Source organism: Oryx dammah, unplaced genomic scaffold (genome assembly GCF_014754425.2).
Source record: "Oryx dammah isolate SB20612 unplaced genomic scaffold, SCBI_Odam_1.1 HiC_scaffold_29, whole genome shotgun sequence".
NCBI classification, from domain to species: Eukaryota; Metazoa; Chordata; class Mammalia; order Artiodactyla; family Bovidae; genus Oryx; species Oryx dammah.
This window is the reverse complement of record NW_024070213.1, coordinates 54,470,049-54,496,509: the sequence shown is the minus strand read 5'-3', so window position 1 is coordinate 54,496,509 and position 26,461 is coordinate 54,470,049. Positions and strand designations below refer to the sequence as shown.

At 36.5% G+C, this 26,461-nt stretch overlaps 1 protein-coding gene across 7 annotated transcripts in view; it reads right to left on the bottom strand.

Moving 5' to 3' along the window:
- The window catches only part of ANKS1B (ankyrin repeat and sterile alpha motif domain containing 1B), a 1,164,007-nt gene that overhangs the window by 1,006,168 nt on the left and 131,378 nt on the right, over positions 1-26,461 (bottom strand). The window lies entirely within an intron of this gene.

Sequence of the window (26,461 nt, the reverse complement as noted above, 5' to 3'; positions counted from 1 at the left end):
CTGCCAATGACAAACTAATTCATGTATTCACAAAATATTTATTGTGTACCAATTGTATGCCACATATTAAGCTAAGTACTAAGAGCACAAAGTCATAATTCAAGGTCCTTCGTTACAAGAGTAGAGTCTATGGAGGAGAGAGACACAAACTAACAAGTACAGGCTAGTAAGATAATCAAGGTACCAGAGAGCACACAAGCATCTCTGAGAAGAGAATAAATAGCTATTCAAAATGAGAGATACAACTAAGTTGAGACAATGAAAATGAGTAGAATGTTCTTATTCGACAGTTATAAAAAGTCAAACCAATTAAGATGCAGAGATCAACTAAAGGAAGGAGAAAGTACAATAGTTAGCACAGAATCACTCAAATTAAATGTCTAAATGACCGAAAGGAAAATGACATTAACTAAGATGTGAAAAGAAAGGCAAATCTGCTGGAGGAAGACAGTGCAGATGGAAAGCAAACAATGACTTCAGGCTTGGAAAGATTAAATTTCAAGTATCTGACATACTTATATAAAAGTAAGGATCTCCAGAAAACTATGAAAATATCTAGTTAGAAGCATGGTTCTTAAGTTAGACAACCTGATTTCAAAAACCTAGCTCCATTACTTGCTGGGTGTAGGCCTGGATAAAGTATTTCATCTCTCTTAAGTATTTAATTCCTTGTCTGCAAAATAGAGATTATGATAATAGTACTAATACCTTAAAATGTATGAGGATCAAATGAATCAGTACTTATTAAGCACTTTGGGCAGTAGTTGAACATAGCACTAGCATCTATTATATTTTTTATGTTTGTTCAACAAATTGTTAGATAGAAGATAAAATCAAGGGAGTGCTTGATTTCAGACTCTCTAAGAGACAGGCCATCAGCTGGGCATGGTGGCATGCACCTGTAATCTCAGTTACTCAGGAGGCTGGGGCTGGAGGACTGCTTGAACCCAGAAGTTCTGGGTTGTGGTGCACTATGCCAGCTGGGTGTCCACACTAAGTTCAGCATCAATATGGTGACCTCCTAGGAGAGAGGTCATCAGGCTCAAATACCTCAGTGGAAAATCTGTATATGAAGGCAAGGTGAAACCTTCTCTCAAATGTTGATATTAGCCAAAATATCAATCCCTGGATGAAAAAAAAAAATCAAACCTAAGTTTGGTAGATAGTTCCAAGTTCAAGGCAACTCAAAATCTTAAAACTTCCCAGTCCTCACTGAAGTGGTCAGAGAACCTATATGAAAGTATATTGTGAGGAAAAAAAGAAAGAAAGAAAAATATAGGACCAACAATAGAACTATGGATAATTAACAATACTTTAGGGTCCAACACGGGGAAAAAGTTACATGAAGAACACTGAGAGTTGCCCAAGAGTAAATAAAACCAAGAGAAAGCATTATACAATTTAAAACAGGAAATTGTCCAAAAAAAAAAAAAAAGAAAGAAAGAAAGAAATGAGATAAGAATTAAACTATTTGATAATAAGGAAGGTCTTGAGGAAATTAATGATGAAATATAACTAGTCAGTTATAAGATTTTTAACTTTATTTTTATCTTAACTTCATTTCAATCCAGTGGTTTATTTTCTTTAGTGGTAGCTTACCTCCTGAGAATTTTAAAAAGTGACAGTTAAACCAGGAAAGTTATAAGATATGAATATGTTTTACAATTTCATTAAGATTGTTAGACTTTTAGCAATCTTCTTTTTTCTAATCAATCCTTGAAGCATTTTTAGTCTTCTATTATGTTCTTAAATTTTTTATACCTTTGTTTCTCTTGCTAATTTACCCATCTTGCCCTATTAATTTCCATCTTTGTGCCTTTACTCATGCCCTTCTACTAACCTATGATAGATTTTCTAACCAAGCATATCTTACCCTTCTTCCAAAGTCTAGATCAAGATTCATCTGCTCCAATAATTTTTCTCTAAATATTGAATATAACAGTTATTTAACAAATATATGCTAAATTATAAATCAAATAATGAGTATTTTTAATGAATAAATTAGCCACAGGTAAAAACAAATGTTAAATCCAATGTACTAATTTAAAATAATGTGAAATTGAAAAATAATAATAATAATTCAAGAGGCAAAAGAACAAAAAAGCAGAAGAGAGAAACAAGGAAGATTTGATACAAATACAAATGAAACTTTTAGATGAAAGATTTAACCATATCAATGACAAAAATAACCACATCAACAATTACAATAACTATTAATTATCTAATCATCCCAGTTTTAAAAAATATCATCAGACTGGATTAAAGAAAGTAAGACCCAACTGTATGCTCACTACAAGAAATTAGCTTTAAACATAGAGATACACAGGGCTTCCCTGATAGCTCAGTTGGTAAAGAATCTGCCTGCAAGGCAGGAAACCCCAGTTCGATTCCTGGGAACCAGAGATCAAATTGCCAATATCCACTGGATCATCAAAAAAGCAAGAGAGTTCCAGAAAAACATCTACTCTTGCTTTATTGACTATGCCAAAGCCTTTGACTGTGTGGATCACAACAAACTGTGGAAAATTCTTAAAGAAATGGGAATAGCAGACCACCTGACCTGCCTCCTGAGAAATCTGTATGCAGGTCAAGAAGTAACAGTTAGAACTGGCCATGGAACAACAGACTGGTTCCAAATAGGGAAAGAAGTACATCAAGGCTGCATATTGTCACCCTGCTTATTTAATTTATATGCAGAGTACGTTATGCAAAATTCCGGGCTGGATGAAGCACAAGCTGGAATCAAGATTGTCAGGAGAGTATCAGTAGTCTCAGATATGCAGATTGTACCACCCTTATGGTGAAAAGTAAAGATGACCTAAAGAGCTTCTTGATGAAAGTGAAAGAAGAGAATGAAAAAGTTGGGTTAAAACTCAACATTCAGAAAACTGAGATCATGGCATCTGGTCCCATCACTTCATGACAAATAGGTGGGGAAACAATGGAAACGGTGACAAGCTTTATTTGGGGGGGGGGTCCAAAATCCCTGCAGATGGTGACTGCAGCCATGAAATTTAAAGACGTTTTCTCCTTGGAAGAAAAGTTATGACCAACCTACACAGCATATTCAAAAGCAGAGACATTACTTTGCCAAAAAAGTCCATCTTGTCAAAGCTATGGTTTTTCCAGCAGTCATGTATGGATGTGAGAGTCGGACTATAAAGAAAGCTGAGTGCTGAAGAGTTGATGCTTTTGAACTGTGGTGTTGGAGAAGATTCTTGAGAGTCCCTTGGACTGCAAGGAGATCCAACCAGTCCATCCTAAAGGAAATCAGTCCTGAATATTCATTGGAAGGACTGATGCTGAAGCTGAAACTCCAATACCTTGGCCACCTGATGTGAAGAACTGACTCATTTGAAAAGACCCTGATGCTGGGAAAGATTGAAGGTTGGAGGAGTAGGGGACAACAGAGGATGAAATGGTTGGATGGCATCACCAACTCAGTGACATGAGTTTGAGTAAACTCTAGGAGTTGGTGATGGACAGGGAACCCTGGCATGCTGTAGTCCTTAGTGACTGAACAACAACAACAACAACAGAATTTCAAAATACATGAAGCAAAAAACTAATACTATTGCAAAGAGAAATATACCTATCCACTTATACTTGGAGATTTCAATACCTCCCTCTCAATAATTGATAGAACAAGTAAACAGAAAATCAGCAGGGGATATAAGACTTGAATAATACTACCAACCAACTTGGGGCTTCCGTGTGGCTCATCTGGTAAAGAATCCACCTGTCAATGCAAGAGACCGGGTTCTGTCCCTAGGTCGGGAAGACAGATCCCTTAGAGAAGGAAATGGCGATGTGCTCCAGTATTCTAGCTTGGAAAATTCCATGCACAGAGGTACCTGGTGGGCTACAGTCCATAGGGTTGCAAAGAGTTGGACATGACTGAGCATGCATGCACACACACACACACCCCAACCAACTTGACCTGACATTTATAGAACCAATGCAATAATAGCAGAATACATATTCTTTTCAAGTGAACACAGGACATTTATCAATATATACTATATTGTGAATCATAAAACAAATCTCAATAAGTTCAAAAGATTCAAATAACACAAAATATGTTCTCTGACTCTAATGAAATTCAATTAAAAATCATTCACAGAAGAGTATCTTTAATATCCACAAATATTTGAAACTGAATAACACATAAGTCCAAGATAATATCATAAAGATTTTGGAAAATGTTCACAACTGAAAGAGAAAGAAAACACAAAATATCAAAACTTTTGGGATGCAACTAAATATCTAAAGGAAAATTTATAGTATTAAAATGACACTAATAGATCAGAGAGAGGTTCTAAATTGATGATCTCAGCTTCCACTTTAAAAAATAAGAAGAGTATTTTACTCCAAAGTAAGCAGAAGAAAGGAAAACAATGAAATAAAAAATAGGCTAACAATAGAGGAAATCAAGAAATCAAAAGGTGATTTTTAAAAAATATGCTATAAATTTAAAAACCTATAGGTAAACTGTTAAGGATAAAAATAGAAGATATAAATTATCAAATCAGAGGCAGAGAAGTAGTATCACTATATATCCTAAAGATATGAACATCAGGAGAATATTTTTAATAACATTATATCAACAAATTAGAAAACTTAGATGAAATGGGCAAGCTTCTTGAAAACTACCAAAAATAATCTTTTTTAAAAATGTATACCCTGATAGCCCTACATCTATTAAAGAAACTGAATGTGAACTTGTAATTACAAACATTCCTCACAAAACAAACAAACAAAAAACCCTCCAAGTTTAAATGGCTTCAGTGGGAAATTATGCCAGGTATTTAAAAAAGAAATAATATCAATTCTACAAAAGCATTACAAAATGTTGAAGAGGCACAAATAATGCCTAACATTCTATGAGATCAAAAACATGACAAAAAAGAACTACAGATTAATATATCACTCATGAATATAGATGCAAAAATTTACAGCAAAATTCTAGGAAGTTGAATCCAACAATACATAAAAACAATATTACACCATGATGAAATGGAGTTTATTTCAGGAATGCAAATTTAACATTCATAAATTACTATATTAACAAACTAAAAAAGAAAAATCTTGATTATCTCAACAAATATGGAAGTAATATTTGCCAAACTCCAACATCAATTCCTAACAAAAACTGTTAGTAAACTGGAATAGAAAGAAATTTAATCAACTTATAAAAGACATCTTTTTGCCTTTTCATATTATTCATGTGGTTCTCAAGGCAAGTATACTGAAGTGGTTTGCCATCCCCTTCTCCAGTGGACCACGTTTTTTTAGAAATCTCCAGCATGACCTGTCCGTCTTGGGTGGCCCTACACGGCATGGCTCATAGTTTCACTGTTAGAAAAGGCTGTGGTCCATGCAATCAGTTGATTAGTTTTCTGTAATTGCGGTTTTCATTCTGTCTGCCCTTTGATGGATAAGGAAAAGAGGCTTTGGGAAGCTTCCTGTTGGGAGAGACTGACTGTGGAGGAAACTGGGTCTTGTTCTGATAAGTAGGGCCATGCTCAGTAAATCTTTAATTTTTGTCATTCTGCTTATTTAACTTATATGCAGAGTACATCGTGTGAAATGCCAGGCTGGATGAAGCACAAGATGGAATCAAGATTGTCGGGAGAAATATCAATAACCTCAGATGTGCAGATGACATCACCCTTATGGCAGAAAGCGAAGAAGAACTAAAGAGCCTCTTGATGAAAGTGAAAGAGGAGAGTGAAAAAGTTGGCTTAAAGCTCAACATTCAAAAAACAAAGATCATGGCACCCAGTCCTATCATTTCATGGCAAATAGATGGGGAAATAATGGAAACAGTGAGAGACTTTACTTTAGAGGGCTTCAAAATCGCTGCAGGTGGTGACTGCAGCCATGAAATTAAAAGATGCTTGCTCCTTGGAAGAAAAGTTATGACCAACCTAGATAGTATATTCAAAAGGAGAGACATTACTTTGCTGACAAAGGTCCATCTAGTCAAAGCTATGATTTTCCAGTAGTCATGTATGGATGTGGGAGTTGGACTATAAAGAAAGCTGAGTGTCAAAGAATTGATGGCTTTGAACAGGGGTGTTGGAGAATACTCTTGAGAGCCCCTTGGACTGCAAGGAGATCCAACCAGTCCATTCTAAAGGAAGTCAGTCCTGAATATTCATTGGAAGGACTGATGCTGAAGCTGAACTTTGGCTGCCTGATGTGAAGAACTGACTCCTTGGAAAAGACCCTGATGCTGGGAAAGATTGAAGGCAGGAGGAGAAGGGAATGACAGAGGTTGAGATGGTTGGATGGCATCACCAACTTAATGGACATGAGTTTGAGCAAGTTCCAGGAGTTGGTGATGGATAGGGAAGCCTGGTGTGCTGCAGTCCATGGGGTTATAAAGAGTTGGACATGACTGAGCGATTGAACTGAACTGAACTGATAAAAGATATCTACAAAAATGTTATAGCTAAAATCATCTTAATGACAAAAGATTGAATACATTTCCCTTAAGATCAAGAACAGGACTTTCCTGGTGGTCCAGAAGTTAAGAATATACCTGCCAATGTAGGGGACATGGGTTTGAGCCTTGCTCCAGGAGGATTCCACATGCCCCCATGTTTGTGATGGGCATAAACTATGAGAAGTATGTCAACTCTCTCAAGATTGTCAGCAATGCCTCCTGCACCATCAACTGCTTGATACCCCTGGCCAAGGTAACTATGACAACTTGGGCATTGTTAGGACTCACAACTACAGTCAAGGCCAGCACTGCCACTCAAAAACTACAATTTAAAGAAAGAATCATATAAAAGCACATCACATAAAAGTGCAAGATGAAGCAAGTGCTAATGTAGAAGCTACAGCAAGTTATCCAGAAGATAATTAAAATAACTAAATAACATGGCCACAGTGATAGTGAAAGTAGCTCAGTCGTGTCCAACTCTTTGTGACCCCATGGACTATACAGTCCATGGAATTCTCCAGGCCAGAATACTGGAGTGAGTAGGTAGCCTTTTCCTTCTCCAGGGCATTTTCCCAATCCAGGGATCAAATCCAGGTCTCCCGCATGGCAGGTGGATTCTTTACCCACTGGGCCACACGGGAAGCATGGTAAACAACAGATTTTTTGATGTAGACAAAACAGCCTTACATTAGAATACAATGCCATCTAAAACTTTCATAGCTAGAGAGAAGTCAGAGTCTGGCTTCAAAGATTCAAAGGACAGACTGACTCTCTTGTTAGGAGCTAACGTAGCTGGTGACAAAATTGAAGGCAATTGTAAATCAACAATACTTCAATTTTAAAAATAAATCAATTAATTAAAAATAAATTCATAATTCTGAAAATCCTAGGGCCCTTAAGAATTATGCTAAATCTCCTCTATGCTCTATAAATGGAACAAGCCTGGATGACAGCACATCTGTTTACAACAAGGTTTGCTGAATATTTTAAGCCCACTCATTACTCAGGAAAAATACTCCTTCCAAATATTACTGCTCAATGACAATACATCTGGTCACCCAAGACCTCTGATGGAGATATACAATGAGATTAATGTTGTTTTCACATCTGCCAACACAACATCCATTTTGTAGCCCACAGATCAAGGAGTGATTTTAATTTTTAAGTCTTACTATTTAAGATACATTTTGTAATGCTGTAGCTGTCATAGATAATGATTCCTCTGATGGATCTGGACAAAGTCAAATGAAAACCTTCTGAAAACAATTTACCCTTCTGGATGCCATTAAGGTCATTTGTGATTGATGGAATAAAGTAAAAATATCAACACTAACAGGAGTTTGGAAGCAGTTGACTTCAACCCTCATGGATGTCTTTGAGGGCCTTATACTTTATACTCATACTTCAGTGATGAAGTAACTGCAAATGTGGTGGAAATAGCAAGGGAACTAAAAGTGGAGCCCAAAGAGATGACCAAATTGCTGCAATCTCATGATAGACTTTGAGCATGTAAGGAGTTGGTTCTTGTGAATGAGCAAAAGAAGCGGTTTCTTGAGATAGAATCTATTCTGATAAAGGCACTCTGAAGAGTGTTAAAAATCTTCAAAGAATTTAGAATACCACAAAAACTTAATGAAGCAGCAACAGGGTTTGAGAGGATTGACTTCTATATTGAAAGAGGCTCTGATGTGTATAAAATGCTTTGAAACAACACCTCCTGCTACAAAGAAATCATTCATAGAAGGAATTAATAGATAGGGCAAACTTCATTGTTGTGTTATTTTATGAAATTGCCACAGCCACCTCAACCTTCAGCAAACCACCACCCAGATCAGTCAGCAGCTATCAACATCAAGGCAAGACTTTCCACCAGCCAAAAGATTACAACTTGCTATAAGCTCAGATGGTTATCATTTACTAAAAATAAAGTATGTTTTAACTAAAGTATGTCCACAGCTTTTTTAACATAATGGTACTATACATTTAACAGACTACAGCATGGTATAAACATAACTTCTGTATGTACTGGGAAACAAAAATATCCATGTGACTCACTTTATTGTAATATTTGCTTTATTGCAGTGGTCTGGAACAAAGCTCACAATATCTTGAAGGTATGCCTATATGTACTGCTGATCTATTTTAGGGGTTCTCTTGTAGTAAGCAATTTCTCTATTCTGGCACTACAATCAGATTTTTTAGTGTTATTTATAATTGGTGGCAGTAGATCCCATAATTCCTTCACTTCACAGTTTTTTCCTGCAAATTTCTCTACATATCTGTGGAAAAAAAGTATTAATATGAAGACTACAGGCACAAAAATATGTACAGTTTTAAAAGTAAAGAAGAGATAGCTCATAAAAAAGGGAAAAATTAATCAGGATTCATCTACACCATGGATTATGCAACTGTTAAAACAAATGTTTGACCTATATATATTGACCTTGAAAACATATTAAATGAAAAAAAAACAAGTTGCATAATATTGTGTGAGTCAATGCCCTAAATATTTTACCTACATTAACTCATTTATATCCACATAACTATAAGACAGAGACTGTTATCATTACCATTGTACTGATGATAAATATTTACATTAACATAGAAAAATGCATGCAAAAATAATCACCTCTGAATTGCTTTAATAGTCAAAATTATCAAGTTATTTTTCATGGAAAAATTTTCATAAACAATAAAATATGAGGGAGAAAAGATATGTTTGTTCCAGATTGTGAAGAGCCTTATAACATGCCAAATAGCTTAGTCTATTCTAAGCAACTTGGACCAAGAGGTTACCAGAAAGAAATGAGAGTTGGACTGTGAAGAAGGCTGAGTACCGAAGAATTGATGCGTTTGAACTGTGGTGTTGGAGAAGACTCTTGAGAGTCCCTTGGAGACTCAACCAATCCAAACCTTTCCTTGTTGAAAGGAGATCCAACCAATCCATTCTGAAGGAGATCAACCCTGGGATTTCTTTGGAAGGAATGATGCTAAAGCTGAAACTCCAGTACTTTGGCCACCTCATGCGAAGAGTTGATTCATTGGAAAAGACTCTGATGCTGGGAGGGATTGGGGGCAGGAAGAGAAGGGGACGACAGAGGATGAGATGGCTGGATGGCATCACTGACTCGATGGACGGGAGTCTGGGTGAACTCCGGGAGTTGGTGATGGACAGGGAGGCCTGGCGTGCTGCAATTCATGGGGTCACAAAGAGTTGGACACAACTGAGCAACTGAACTGAACTGAAGCATGTTTCGGGGTTGGGTCAGTGTTATAGGAGAGCTCTTGTGACAGAAAAGTGAAGAAAGTGAACAAATTGCTTTTAGGGAGTCAAGTTAGCAGTCTTTTTAACAATCTGGGGAAGAAACAAAAAAAATTGGAACTAGTGGAGATACAGAGGTAGAGAAGAGGTAGGAAATTCTAGCAGATATCAATATGCCTAAAATAAAACCTAATGAATGTGGTACCCATATGAATAGGATAAGAGCCAAAGAATGACTGAGGTTTCTACATGCATGAGTGAAATGCATGGATGATGAGATATCTTCATTAGAGAGAACTGCAAGGGTACTGGTGTCCCTTGGGGAAAGTCAAGTTTCAGTTAAAGCTGACTAGCACACTATGTTGCCCAGGAATACCTTTGGCAAAGAATAGAAAAGAAATGAGAAAATACTGTAAATTAACTTAAATTATTTTCAAATTTCCTCCATGTTATTAGACCTTATAAATATTTAGTAGGGGAAGATACTCGTATTTATAACTAAAATAAGATTAAAGGTCTGTAGATTTCATTTACCTATACCCTCTCAGTTCCTCACTATTTTAAAAAAGGAATTAATTATAATAGGAGCATGGGGAAAACATATCCAGTGCCTATCTTCTTTCCTAAACAGAATAAATGTGGATACATCTTTTTTTAAACAAGGATGTTTAGAATAGAAATTTAGCATACATATAAATATATTTGACTGCCTTAGGCATATATCTACATACCCATAGAACATCTACAAACATTTGAAAGATTATAAATAAGCCCAGACCTCCCAACTAAAACCTTAATTTAAAATTTTGCTACCTATTTTAATATTATTACATATTTATTCCCCCAAAAAAGGAAATGTATAGGTCTTTGGTCTTAGTCTAATACACACTCAATTCCATCTCTGATACAGACTTATCTATGTTTTCAATTCTCTATGTGAGAATTTGTGCCCACAATGAATGGTCTGAGACAATAAGAGAGCCCCAATTACCAAAGATTTAATTTCTGTTGTTGTACTATTTGTACTAATATTTCAAATTGGATTAATATGTTTCAGAATATAAACAAATAGGTTTTCCACAGAAGTTTTAAATAACCTGGATGTTCATTAGTGAGAATACTGTGTTCCCTAAGCTCTCACATATTTAACATTATACCTAAATAAACTAAATAAAGTCTGAGTTTCTCAGGCCAATATTCTCATGTATAGCAAATAAGACTTAAACACAGCTACTCCACAAATTGATCATCATTATACCCTCTACCAACCTATGGGACAAATCCTCAAGGAGCACATAAAACTTACAGCTTTTCTTGATTCTTACCTGACTCTAGACACTTGAGATCACACCAAGGTTCCAGATATGAAAACGTACAGAATGTGCACTGAATGCCTCAAGCTTGGTCAGAGTATGTAGCAATGGTCTTCTTATATACCAGATAATTTTCAGGCACAGAAAACAAAGAACTCATTTTCAATTTGTATCTTAATAGTTTGCTTCCACCTTTGGATGAACTGGACATGTACACATGCTCTAAGTTAAGTTCTCATCTACATAGTGATGATGTAATTTTATTATCATTGGTTAAAATGTCTCATATTGCCGGGAGCCAGCATGAGGAATCCCACCTGTGACAAGGTCATGCAGCAGAGGCCTGATGGGCAGAGGTGAATCAGGCCTCAGGGTTTCCCCCTGGTATTTCCTGAGCATGTACCCCAAAAATAAGAATCTGCCTGCCTTATTGTATTGTACTTTTCCACTCTTCTGACACTCACTGGTAAAAGTTAATTCAGGGCTTCAGTCTCCTGCAAAAGAATGTCTCAGCTTAAAACCCCCTCTGACAGCTCTCTAACTTGCCTAACAGGTTCCCCCAGACCTCTTACAGCTTGTGAATTGCTTACAGCCCCCAACCGCGAGAGGCACAAAGCTTAAAGCATCTTAAAGATACAGAGCCTTTTTCTAAAGAGCTAAAGATCATATTAGTGACAGGATTTCACTGTTGACTCAATGATTGCTGCCAGGCCTCCATATTCTTTATCTTTTAGGCACCTGGGAGGATGTTAATCAATGTAAATGGGATATGGAAAAAGACATATAATAGTTTTGATGTTAGCAACACTAGACTTTTGAGTTAATTACTTTTCTTTTGTTATAAATCACTGTACTCCTTTTACTTGTTATAAATTGCTGTATCTTTGCTATGTAAGAATGTAACTTTATTTAGTGCTTTCTGAGAGTGGCACCAGACTTTGGGAAGATCAACACAAATAAGTCTTCTGGTTGACAAACCCTTATCAGAAAAAACGTTGTAAAATGTTAATTGGCCCTTTTGGCCAGAAGATGATGTAAATTACCTAAGACAGGTATGCAGAGAGAAAAGCCTGGTTTTGATAAGAGTCTGGGCTGCTAACGCTGCATAATTTTGTATTACCCATTGATCTCTATGTACAATCAAAAAGGTATAAAAGGCCTTTCTAGACAATAGAGGCTGGGCAAGTCATTGGAAGGACTGATTTCCCCGTGTCTCCTCTTTACTCTAATTTCAGGCTGAATTCCCATCCGGGGCGTGGAGGCTAGCCATGTCTACTTACTTGCCCCGGCTTATAAGGTCCACGCGAGAGGGAGCCCAAGGTGGGGCACCCCCTGCTATTCAAGAGGATGCCGGTGGCCTAACGTAGATGGTGCAAGCTCCTTGTCTGGAACTTTATTAGCTCTCCATGTAAACCAAGTTATTCAGCCTCTTTTCTCCACTTAATTTTCCTACTACACTATTTCTTCCTAATCTAATCTTATATTAATAAATAAATAAGTTTTTTCCTCGCCTACATTGTCCCCGCTTCGAATCACCCTGGATCCACCAGGGCTGGACCCCGGCATCATATGGGTATAATGAATCTGGAATAATGTGAGCCATACATGTAAATTTAAATGTTCTAGTAGCCAAATTACAAAGATTTTTTTAAAGATTAATTTTTGTATATTTTATTTAACTGAGAATATCCAAACAGCATTTCAACATGTAATTGATGTAAAAATTATTGACGGATTTTTACACTTTTTGCACTGCTTTCAAAATCAGTGTCTATTTTACATTATAGCACACTGCAATAGAACTAGCCATATTTCAAGTGCTTGACAGCCTCATGTGGACAATGGCTACTCGATCACACAACATAGGGGATGTGCTCAATCACTTCAGTCATGAATTTTGAACAGACTGGTTCAAAACTGGGAAAGGAGTACGAGAAGGCTGTATATTGCCACCCTGCTTATTTAACTTATATGCAGAGTACATCATGTGAAATGTCAGGCTGGATGAAGCACAAGCTGGAATCAAGATTGCCAGAAGAAATACCAATAACCTCAGATATGCAGATGACACCACCCTTATGACAAAGAGCAAAGAGGAAATAAAGAGCTTCTTGATGAAAGTCAAAGAGGAGAGTGAAAAAGCTGGCTTAAAACTCAACATTCAGAAAACTAAGACCATGACATCTGGTGCCATCACTTCATGGCAAATAGATGGGGAAACAATTCTTTAGGCCAGAATACTGGAGTGGGTAGCCTTTCCCTTCTCCAGGAGATCTTCACAACCCAGGAATCAAACCCAGGTCTCCTGCATTGTATGTGGGTTCTTTATCAGCTGAGCGACAAGGGAATCCCAGGAATACTGGATTGGGTAGCCCATCCCTTCTCCAGCAGATCTTCCCAACTCAGGAATTGAACCGGGGTCTGCTGCATTGCAGGCAGTCCTGCATTGCAGGCGGATTCTTTACCAACTGAGTTATCAGGGAAGCCCTGAAACAATGGACAGTGACAGCTTATTTTCTTGGACTCCAAAATCACTGCAGATGGTGACTGCAGCCATGAAATTAAAAGACGCTTGCTCCTTGGAAGAAAAGCTATGACAAACCTAGACAGAGTATTAAAAAGCAGAGACATTACTTTGCCAAGAAAGGTCCGTCTAGTCAAAGCTATGGTTTTTCCAGTAGTCATGTATGGATATGAGAGTTGGATCATAAAGAAAGCTGAGCACCAAAGAATTGATGCTTTTGAACTGTGGTGTTGGAGAAAACTCTTGAGAGCCCCTTGGACTGCAAGGAGATCAAACCAATCAATTGTAAAGGAAATCGATACTGAATATTCATTGGAAGGACTGATGCTGAAGCTGAGGCTCCAATACTTTGGCCACCTCATGCGAAGAATTGGCTCACTGGGAAAGACCCTGATGCTGGGAAAGATTGAAGCTAGGAGGAGAAGGGGATGACAAAAAGATGAGATGGTTGAATGGCATCACCTACTAGATGGACATGAGTTTGAGAAAGCTCCAGGAGTTGGTGATGGACAGGGAAGCCTGGTGTGCTGCAGTCCATGAGTTCACAAAGAGTCAGACACGACTGTGCAACTGAACTGAACTGAAAGAAATACAGACTGAGGCTACCTCCTGGGTGTGGCAGTATTTATCTGTGGAAAGATATGGACAAATCAATTTACGAGTAAGGACAAGGGAAAAAGGGTCATAAATCTTGCCATGGGCTATCACATTGTATTACTATAAGAAGACATCTTTTGGCCTTTGCCTTCCTCCTAGCAAAGTGAAGAAGGGATTCAGGGGCAGAGGGAATAGGAAGGTGAGGTAATAAGTGTGAGTGCTATCTCCATATTCCCCTCCACACCAAACTGCTCACACAAAGGCAGAAAGCTTTGAATGTAACATGAGAATGAGATTTTCAAACAGACAAGACCAACAAAAATGAAGACCTAAATCAGTGCGTGTGTAGTGTGTATTTAGTACACACACTGTTCAATATTTGTCCATTTTGTGTTGGGTTGTGTGCCATTAAAATTTTTTTAAATTGATTTTTAGGAGTTCTTTACATGTTTGCTTACAAGTCTCTTCTCTCTCTCTCTCTCTCTCTCTCACACACACACACACACACACAGAGTTGCTCAACTTTATTAGTCATCCCAAAAAACACAAATTAATATCACAATGAAATATCACTGTATATCTACCAGAATGAGTAAAATGAAAACTGTTAGCAAGGATGTGAAGCAACTGGAATTTTCATATGCTGTTAGTAGAAATGTAAATTGGTATAAACACTGAAAAGTTATTTAACAATATTTATTAAAAATTCACATACAAATAGCCTATGACTAGCAGTTAAAAAATTAGGTGGTGCTAGTGGTAAAGAACTTGCCTGCCAATGCAGGAGACATAAGAGATGTGGGTTCTATCCTTGGGTTCAGAAGATCCCCTGGAGGAGGGCACAGCAACCCATTCCAGTATTCTTGCCTAGAGAATTCCATGGACAGAGGAGCCTGGCAGGCTACGGTCCATGGGTTCACAAAGAATCAGACACAACTGAAGCAACTTAGCACTTACGCATCAAAAGACATGTACAAGCAAATACTATTCACAATAGCAAAAAGACAAACCATCAATTGTAGACAAATAAGCTGGAGTATATTCACAAAGCAGAATACTACACAGCAATGAAAAGGAATATATTATTGTTATTCTCCACAAATGAATGAGTTTTACAAACATTAAACTGAGCTCTCAAAAGTCATATATAAAAGACTTTATACAAAAGACATATATAAAAGTTCCAGCTGAACAAGTTCAAAATGAGGAAAGCTAATATGTTGTGTTAGAAGTCAAGACAATAATTACCTTTAGAGGGAATAGTAACTTTAGAATACAGCACAATTGGGGTTTCTGGAGTACTAATAAAATTCTATTTTCTTGATTTGGATTCTGACCACAGAGATGTAATGACTGAAAATTCATCATTATTTTACAACTATGTAGTTACTTTTCAATGGATTTTATTTAAACAAAATGAGCAGAAATAAGTCTTAATAGTTTGAATGTAACTATTTTAATAATAGAAAGTAAAAACACATAGAATTAGAATTAGACATTATTAAACAGCATGTTGCTCATCCACCAGAAAATAAAATTTATATAGAACACAGTGGTAATAGAAACTGAAAAAAAATTCTAAGATTTATACCTCATAAGAATTTTAAATTATTTCAGTTATATAAATTAATCTTTCTTTTACTTGAGATATTATTCTGATTCAAGCTCATTTGGCCAAAGAACTTTCTTTAGGAATTTTGACTGAAATGTCTGTCTTGGTACCTTTCTTAAGTTCCTGCATCCAGGTCCCATGTATGTGAAGGCAGGGGGAAGAAGACTTCCTACACAATACCAAACAATTTTTGGACACCAGCAAGGTGTCTGAGAATTCAACTTAATTCAGCTCAATTCTGACACTATCTACCCAGAAATAGCATCATATTCCACAAGTGAAGACCTCTGTCCCTCAAGACTGCCCTCCACTACAGGTGCCAATCCAAAGCGCAGGTTGTTACTTGTGCTTCTGACCAACCAGCTACAAACGAGATCACAGGCTGGGTTGTTACCTATACTTCTGACCGACTGGCTATAAGTCAGAGGTTCATTCCTACAACTCGCTCCTTGGCTGCAATTAATTTGCTGGAGCAGTTCACAGAACTCAGAACTCATTTCACTTACTAGATAACTGGTTTTAATAAAAGGATATAGCTCAGAAACAGCCAGCTAAAGAGATACAGAGGGGAAAGGACATAGAATTTCCATGCTCTCTCCAGGTACAGCACTCTCCCCAGTCTCCCCATATTCACCAACCTGGAAGCTCTCTAAATTCAGTCCTTTGTGGGATTTTATGAAGGCTTCATTACATAAACATGATTGATTAAATCACTGGTCATGAGAGATGGTTCCTCCAGCCCCTCTCCCCTTCTCTGAGGTTACAGAGATAGGACTGAAAGTTAAACTCTGACTACTTGGTTGGGTCTCCTTGTAACCATCCCCTATCCTCAGGTGCAGTCTAAGAGTCACCTCATTAACATCACAAAAGATATCTTTATTGCTCTGATCTCTTAGGAAATTCCTAGGGTTTTAGGAGCTCTCCCACAGAAACTGGACAAAAAACAAACATATATATAAAAATTTCTCATTACAAGTCACAATATCACAGTACCATTAAAAATAACTAGACCTGTAAGTTGAACGCATATAATACCTAGAGAATATTTTTCCTGTGGAACTCAGAATACATGGCCCCACTATCTTTTAGCATCTACTGTTACAGACAGGAAGAACAATGTCAATTTGATTCTTTTTCCTTTTAGACTGAAAAGACAGTACCTGCTTTTGCAATCTAAAATCTTACAAAATGATTCTGTTCATAGAATTCAGAGATTTCACTGGGATATACCTGAGTGTAGGTTTTTTCTCACAATAGTTTTTGTTAACACTGAAAAACTAAGAACCCTTAATTTGGAAAAGACAAGAGACCAGAAGGGGGAGCTCTCATACCCTATGATGATCAGTTCAGTCGCTCAGTCATGTCCAACTCTTTGTGACCCCATGGACGGCAGCACAACAGACCTCCCTGACCATCACCAACTCCCAGAGTTTACTCAAACTCATGTCATTGAATTGGTGATGCCATCCAACCATCTCATCCTCTGTCATACCTTTCTCCTGCCTTCAATCTCTTCCAGCATCAGGGTCTTTTCAAATGAGTCAGTTCTTCAGGTGGCCAAAGTACTGGAGTTTCAGCCTCAGCATCAGTCCTTGCAATAAATATTCAGGACTGATTTCCTTTAAAGTGGACTGGTTGGATCTCCTTGCAGTCCAAGGGACAAAGAGTCTTCTCCAACACAACAGTTCAAAACCATCAATTCTTCGGCACTCAGCTTTCTTTATACTTCAACTCTCACATCCATACGTGATTACTGGAAAAACCATAGCTTTGACTAGATGGACCTTTGATGATAATACAGCCCAAAAGGAAAAAACATTTCCTCTTCTTGCCTGAAAAGAGCTCAGCCAATGAAAATCCACTATATTTCCAAATTTCAGTTCCTTTAATGGACACCTTGTTTACTATACACCTCTCAGTTTCCTTTTCACCTCTTCAAGAGTTCTCCTCTCTCTGCTGTATGGGACTTGAATGTGTATCTCACCATGGTTATTCTGTGCTCAGTGGCTCAGTTGTGTCCAACTCTTTGCAACCCCTTGGACTGAAGTCTGCCAGGTTCCTCTGTCCTAGGGGATTCTCAGGCAAGAATGCTAGAGTGGGTTGCCATGTCCTCCTCCGGGGGATCTTTCCAAACCAGGGCTCAAACCCAGGTCTCTTGCACTGCAGGCGGATTCTTTACTGACTGAGCCACCAGGGAAGTCCATCCCCAAATTCCAATACTTTGTTGATCCTAAATAAACCCATTTTGCTACAGAAATAACTAGCAGTTTATTCTTTTCAGGTCAACAACACTCTCTGACTTTCAATGAAAGATTTAAATTTGTCTTCATTTCAGGGAAATGTTACTTTAATTGGTTTTTATTATTGTTTCTTCTATTTATTTTCCCTTTCTAGAACATCTATGACTAGAATGTTAGATTCCCAAATATATCACATACATCTTTTTGCTCTCCTTTCTCTTTGTATTTTTCCCTTACCTCATGAAATAATCATTTTAATTGTATTTTAAATCACTGGTTTATTTTTTTTAATGTCCAGTCATCATCTCTCAGTTATTGATGTTTTATAAACATTCTTGTCTCTGATATACCTTAAATCTCCAAGTAACCTGAAAGTCCTATCCTCTTGCTGAAGTCTTTGTCTCATATGTATCACTTCAACATAAATCAAGTTCTCTATCATCTAACTCATATTTTTAATACATAAAACATATCAATAATTCTAGGTTATCATAAATATAAGATTCTTATTTCTGTCTTCCTTTTTTATCTCTATAAAATAACAAAAGTGTTTTATACCCCCAAGAAGAAATACCCCATTATGTTAAATGACTTAAGGGACAGAGTTAATTTTGTATGAGTAGATTAAATTTGCTTGATTGCTCTTTTTCAGCAGAGAATATGTTAATAACAAGCTTCAAATTAATAGCTTTATATGCTTTTGACAAGTCTATATGTGGTAAAATCCTTTTCTGCTAGTTTCACATACTCTAAATCAGCCACAGATATACACACTAGTCCAAGTTCCCCACAACTAAAATAAATAAAAAACACCTGATAAAAAATCAAGAATTAATATAATGTAAACTAAATACATATAGCCATTTTTCTTAATAACTTTAAATAGAGTAAGATCTATAAAAGTATTGAATCACTATGTTGTATATTTGAACTAATATACTGCAATTAAAATTTTTAAGCATATGTTCATGACCCTGTTTTATACTGAGTGTTATCACTATTGCAAATAAAATAAATATTGATAGAAATACATTTATGTGCATAAAATACACAAATGTTATGAATGGTATTTCAAGAAATAACAAGTTTTGGAAGCAAAATAAGTCCTTGCTTTGGCAATTTGACATGTGGTTCTTTGTTTTTGTTTTTTTTTTATCTTAGTTTTATTTATTTATTTTACTTTACAATATTGTATTGGTTTTGCCATACATTGACGTGAATCCACCATGGATGTACATGTGTTCCCCATCCTGAACACCCCTCCCACCTCCCTCCCCATCCTATCACTCTGGGTCATCCCAGTGAAACATCCCCAAGCACCCTGTATCATGCATTGAACCTGGACTGGTGATTCATTTCACATGTGATAATCTACATGTTTCAGTGCCATTCTCCCATATCATCCCACCCTCGCTCTCTCCCACAAAGTCCAAAAGACTGTTCTATACATCTGTGTCTCTTTTGCTATCTTGCATACAGGGTTATCGTTACCATCTTTCTAAATTCCATATATATGTTGTATTGGTGTTTTTCTCTTTCTGGCTTACTTCACTCTGTATCATAGGTTCCAGTTTCATCCACCTCATTAGAACTGATTCAAATGGATTCTTTTTAATGGCTGAGTAATACTCCATTGTGTATATGTACCACAGCTTTCTCATCCATTCATCTGCTGATGGACAACTAGGTTGCTTCCATGTCCTGGCTATTATAAACAGTGCTGCGATAAACATTGGGGTACACATGTCTCTTTCAAGTCTGGTTTCCGCGGTGTGTATGCCCAGCAGTGGGATTGCTTGGTCATATGGCAGTTCTATTTACAGTTTTTTAAGGAATCTCCACACTGTTCTCCATAGCGGCTGTACTAGTTTGCATTCCCACCAACAGTGTAAGAGGGTTCCCTTTTTTCCACACCCTCTATAGCATTTATTGCTTGTAGACTTTTGGATAGCAGCCATTCTGACTGAAGTGAAATGGTACCTCATTGTGCTTTTGATTTGCATTTCTCTGATAATGAGTGATGTTGAGCATCTTTTCATATGTTTGTTAGCCATCTGTATGTCTTCTTTAGAGAAATGTCTGTTAAGTTGTTTGGCCCACTTTTTGATTGGGTCGTTTATTTTTCTGGAATTGAACTGCAGAAGTTGCTTGTATATTTTCGAGATTAATTCTTTGTTGCTTTGGTTGCTATTATTTTTTCCCATTCAGAAGGCTGTCTTTTCACCTTGCTTATAGTTTCCTTTGTTGTGCAGAAGCTTTTAATTGTAACTAGATCCCATTTGTTTATTTTTGCTTTTATTTCCAATATTCTGGGAGGTGGGTCATAGAGGATCCTGCTGTGGTTTATGTCGGAGAGTGTTTTGCCTAGGTTTTCCTCAAGGAGTTTTATAGTTTCTGGTCTCACGTTTAGATCTTTAATCCATTTTGAGTTTATTTTTGTGTATGGTGTTAGAAAGTGTTCTAGTTTCATTCTTTTACAAGTGGTTGACCACTTTTCCCAGCACCACTTGTTAAAGAGATTGTTTTTAATCCATTTTATATTCTTGCCTCCTTTGTCAAAGGTAAGGTGTCCATAGGTGTGTGGATTTATCTCTGGGCTATTTGGTTCCACTGATCTATATTTCTGTCTTTGTGCCAGTACCATACTGTCTTGATGACTGTGGCTTTGTAGTAGAGCCTGAAGTCAGGCAAGTTGATTCCTCCAGTTCCACTCTTCTTTCTCAAGACTGCTTTGGCTATTCGAGGTTTTTTGTATTTCCATACAAATTGTGAAATTATTTGTTCTAGCTCTCTGAAAAATACCGTTGGTAGCTTGATAGGGATTGCGTTGAATCTATAGATTGCTTTGGGTAGTATACTCATTTTCACTATATTGATTCTTCCAATCCATGAACACGGTATATTTCTCCATCTATTTGTGTCCTCTTTGATTTTTTTCACCAGTGTTTTATAGTTTTCTATATATAGGTCTTTTGTTTCTTTAGGTAGATATATTCCTAAGTATTTTATTCTTTTCGTTGCAACGGCAATGGAATTTTTTCCTTAATTTCTCTTTCTGTTTTCTCATTGTTAGTGTATAGGAATGCAAGAGATTTCTGTGTGTTGATTTTATATTCTGCAACTTTACGATATTCATTGATTAGCTCTAGTAATTTTCTGGTGGAGTCTTTAGGGTTTTCTATGTAGAGGATCATGTCACCTGCAAACAGTGAGTGTTTTACTTCTTCTTTTCCAAATTGGATTCCTTTTATTTCTTTCTGCTCTGATTGCTGTGGCCAAAACTTCTAAAACTATGTTAAATAGTAGTGGTGAGAGTGGGCAGCCTTGTCTTGTTCCTGACTTTAGGGGAAATGCTTTCAATTTTTCACCATTGAGGATAATAGGTTTGCTGTGGGTTTGTCATATATAGCTTTTGTTATGTTGAGGTATGTTCCTTCTATTCCTGCTTTCTGGAGGATTTTTATCATAAATGGATGTTGAATTTTGTCAAAGGCTTTCTCTGCATCTATTGAGATAATCATATGTTTTTTATTTTTCAATTTGTTAATGTGGTGTATTACATTGATTGATTTGTGGATATTGAAGAATCCTTGCATCCCTGGGATAAAGCCCACTTCGTCATGATGTATGATCTTTTTAATATGTTGTTGGATTCTGTTTGCTAGAATTTTGTTAAGGATTTTTGCATCTATGTTCATCAGTGATATTGGCCTGTATTTTTCTTTTTTTGTGGCATCTTTGTCAGGTTTTGGTATTAGGCTGATGGTGGCCTCATAGAATGAGTTTCGAAGTTTACCTTCCTCTGCAATTTTCTAGACGAGTTTGAGTAGGATAGGTGTTAGCTCTTCTCTAAATTTTTGGTAGAATTCAGCTGTGAAGCTGTCTGATCCTGGGCTTTTGTTGGAAGATTTCTGATTACAGTTTCAATTTCTGTGCTTGTGATGAGTCGTTAAGATTTTCTATTTCTTCATCGTTCAGTTTTGGAAAGTTGTACTTTTCTAAGAATTTGTCCATTTCTTCCAAGTTGTCCATTTTATTTGCATATAGTTGCTGATAATAGTCTCTTATGATCCTTTGTATTTCTGTGCTGTCTGTTGTGATCTCTCCATTTTCATTTCTAATTTTTTTGATTTGATTTTTCTCCCTTTGTTTCTTGATGATTCTGGCTAATGGTCTGTCAATTTTATTTATTTTCTCAAAGAACCAGCTTTTGGCTTTGTTGATTTTTGCTATGGTCTCTTTTGCTTCTTTTGCATTTATTTCTGCCCTAATTTTTAAGATTTCTTTCCTTCTACTAACCCTGGGGTTCTTCATTTCTTCCTTTCCTAGTTGCTTTAGGTGTAGAGTTAGGTTATTTATTTGACTTTTTTCTTGTTTCTTGAGGTAAGCCTGTATTGCTATGAACCTTCCCCTTAGCACTGCTTTCACAGTGTCCCACAGGTTTTGGGTTGTTGTGTTTTCATTTTCATTCGTTTCTATGCATATTTTGATTTCTTTTTTTATTTCTTCTGTGATTTGTTGGTTATTCAGCAGCATGTTGTTCAGCCTCCATATGTTGGAATTTTTAATAGTTTTTCTCCTGTATTTGAGATCTAATCTTACTGCATTGTGGTCATAAAAGATGCTTGGAATTATTTCAATTTTTTTGAATTTACCAAGGCTAGATTTATGGCCCAGGATGTGATCTACCCTGGAGAAGGTTCCGTGTGTGCTTGAGAAAAAGGTGAAATTTATTGTTTTGGAGTGAAATGTCCTATAGATATCAATTAGATCTAACTGGTATATTTTATCATTTAAAGTTTGTGTTTCCTTGTTAATTTTCTGTTCAGTTGATCTGTCCATAGGTGTGAGTGGGGTATTAAAGTCTCCCACTATTATCATGTTATTGTTAATTTCCCCTTTCATACTTGTTAGCATTTGTCTTACATATTGTGGTGCTCCTATGTTGGGTGCATATATATTTATAATTGTTATATCTTCTTCTTGGATTGATCCTTTGATCATTTTGTAGTGTCCTTCTTTGTCTCGTTTCACAGCCTTTGTTTTAAAGTCTATTTTATCTGATATGAGTATTGCTACTCCTGCTTTCTTTTGGTCTCTATTTGCATGGAATATCTTTTTCCAGTCCTTCACTTTCACTCTGTATGTGTCCCTTGTTTTGAGGTGGGTTTCTTGTAGACAACATATATAGGGATCTTGTTTTTGTATCCATTCAGCCAGTCTTTGTCTTTTGGTTGGGGCATTCAACCCATTTACATGTAAGGTAATTATTTATAAGTATGATCCTGTTGCCATTTATTTTATTGTTTTGGGTTTGAGTTTATACACCCTTTTTGTGTTTCCTGCCTAGAGAATATACTTTAGCATTTGTTGGATAGCTGGTTTGGTGGTGCTGAATTCTCTCAGCTTTTGCTTGTCTGTAAAGCTTTTGATTTCTCCTTCATATTGGAATGAGATCCTTGCTGGGTACAGTAATCTGGACTGTAGGTTATTTTCTTTCAACACTTTAAGTATGTCTTGCCATTCCCTCCTGGCCTGAAGAGTTCCTATTGAAAGATCAGCTGTTATCCTTATGGGAATCCCCTTGTGTGTTATTTGTTGTTTTTCCCTTGCTGCTTTTAATATTTGTTCTTTGTGTTTGATCTTTGTTAATTTGATTAATATGTGTCTTGGGGTCTTTCGCCTTGGGTTTATCCTGTTTGGGACTTTCTGGTTTCTTGGACTTGGGTGATTATTTCCTTCCCCATTTTAGGGAGCTTTCAACTATTATCTCCTCAAGTATTTTCTCATGGTCTTTCTTTTTGTCTTCTTCTGGGACTCCTATGATTCGAATGTTGGGGCATTTAACATTGTCCCAGAGATCTCTGAGGTTGTCCTTATTTCTTTAATTCTTTTTTCCTCTGTTTCATTTATTTCTACCATTTTATCTTCTACCTCACTTATTCTATCTTCCATCTCCATCATTCTACTGTTGGTTCCCTCCAGAGTGTTTTTGATCTCATTTATTGCATTATTCATTACATATTGACTCTTTTTTATTTCTTCTAGGTCCTCGTTAAATCTTTCTTGCATCTTCTCGATCCTTGTCTCCAGGCTATTAATCTGTAATTCCAATTTGTTTTCAAGGTTTTGGATCATTTTCACTATCATTATTCGGAATTCCTTATTGACATGTGGTTCTTTGTGGTACTGTTAGTTGTTTGAATGTTATTTTATTCAAAAAACCCAACAACAATTTACTGGTGCTTTCTTGTGTCTGATTAGTCACTATAGGCTACAGTTCTTTATAAACACTACTAAACTTAATATTTTTCATATATTAAACAAATTTTCAAGATATTCATAATAATATATAGCATATAAAGACTGCTGGAAATATTTTAAGAACAACTTATGACTTAAGGAATTCTCCAGAGTTTCTAAGAATTATAGTTTCTCATTCCTGAATCCCAAAGATTAATATTTGGGGGGAATTTGGAAACACTATTTGGGTTAAAATTTTGACTAAGAGAGTTTAGAAAAGAGACACAAACACAGGGGGAAAAATTTTTTTTCAAGTATTACTGGTGTTTTGACAAAATTCTATGTCAGGTACAGTGAAGGAACAAAGACAAATGATACAGACCAAATCAACCTATAGAAGTACGGAGGACAATTCATAAAAAAATAAGATGAGCACTTGAATTGTGTTAGGAAGACACACACAAAAAAAAACTATTTTCCAGGTAGAGTAGCATGCATGCTTATTCACTCAGTCATGTCCAACTCTTTGTGATCCAGGGGCTGTAGTCTGCCAAGCTCCTCTGTCCATGGGATTCTCAAGCAAGAATACTGAATGGGTAGCCATTTCTTTCTCCAGGGGATCTTCCTGGCCCATGGATCCAATCCAGGTCTCCTACACTGAAGGCAGATTCTTCACCATCTGAGCTACCAGGAAAGACCAGGTGGAGTGAGGTATAAAGTTGGTGTCAGATAATACAAACATAAGGAAGAATTTGTGTAAAGGCTAACATCGTGAATCATCATGGGATGTTCACCAAAAATTTAGTAAATTTAGTGAGGAAGGTGGGAAGTTTTATAAGAGATGGTTGGGAGGAGCAAACAGGCATTTAACTTATGAAGAGCCTCCTAAAGAACAGGAAAGTCTGTCAAGAATCTTAAGTAGTCAATTGACATGATTGAATTTACAGCTTAGAAACATCCCTCTGGAGGACACTAGAAGAATTTCAAAGAATAGGAGACTAGAGACTGGAGCAATCAGACTCAGTTAGGCACATTCCCTAAACAACCCAATTCTACATGTTGTTAAAGACCCATACATATCTGACCACTGTTTAGTGAAAACCTATAAAAGGAACTGGAAATGGAAGCTGAGTATTAAGTTATAAACAGTAAAAAAATAATAATAATAATAAAATTTTAAAAGAGAGAGAAAATGATGATACTGAATGCACCAAGAACTGGAAGCTGTAATAAAGTCAACTCTTGCTAAGGTACCCTCCCCCTAAAAAAAGATAGCTATATCTTTCCTATTCTTTTCATATAATCACTTAAAAGAAAATTTCCTTTGGATAGTAAATCAAATTTTTAAGAAGGGCGACTTCTTTTAAAAAAGAGATACATAGTTACCCTGTCACTGATCCTCCTGAAGACTCTAGACACACCTTATTCATTATGTAAACTCTCATTACTCCCCTGATCCAGATTAACCTACAGTTTAAAATGTAGAATCAATAGAATTATTTTCAGTTGTCTATAAGTAACAAATTGTTTTCATTGCTATTTTTTTTCAGATTATATTTAGGGAGAGCTATTTATTAGAGGAACAGCTATGAATCATAATCAGGCTAAAAGCTTTCATGTCTTCCTCCCTCCTTATCCCATTCTATTGATAGTGTTACGTAGATTTTGTAAACAATTAAATCTGTTCACTTGCAAACAATTTTGGTTTAATCATGAACAACAATAAAGTAGTTCACACACTTCTTTTATGTTCTTCATGATCTATCCATGCTCCTTTTTAAAGCATACTAGTATATCCTATTACATATTCCAAAGCTGTTATACATAAGTGAATGTTCTTTTCAAAATTCTTTTGACATGTTATTGGACTAGCTCCAGAAAAAGAATTAACACTTTTGGGGAATCTTACTGCATCTCTTTTAGTAGCCAAATAAGAAGCTGGTGGGGGAGTAGAGCCAAAGATGAAAATAAATGCATTATTCATTTTTAACATAGGTTTTCTATTATTCTTCACTGTAATAGCTGTAGAAATAATTTTACTGTTAACACTGAATTTCTTAAGTGGTGTTGTATAAATCATTTTTTCAAAGAAGAAGGTTAAAAAGATTTCCTGCTCACCATCAGTGCACAAAATTGAACAAGTGACAATCTTCACACACAATATGCTTCCAGTGAGCATGCTCTTATGCATAAAAAAAGGAAACAAAGCATTTCAA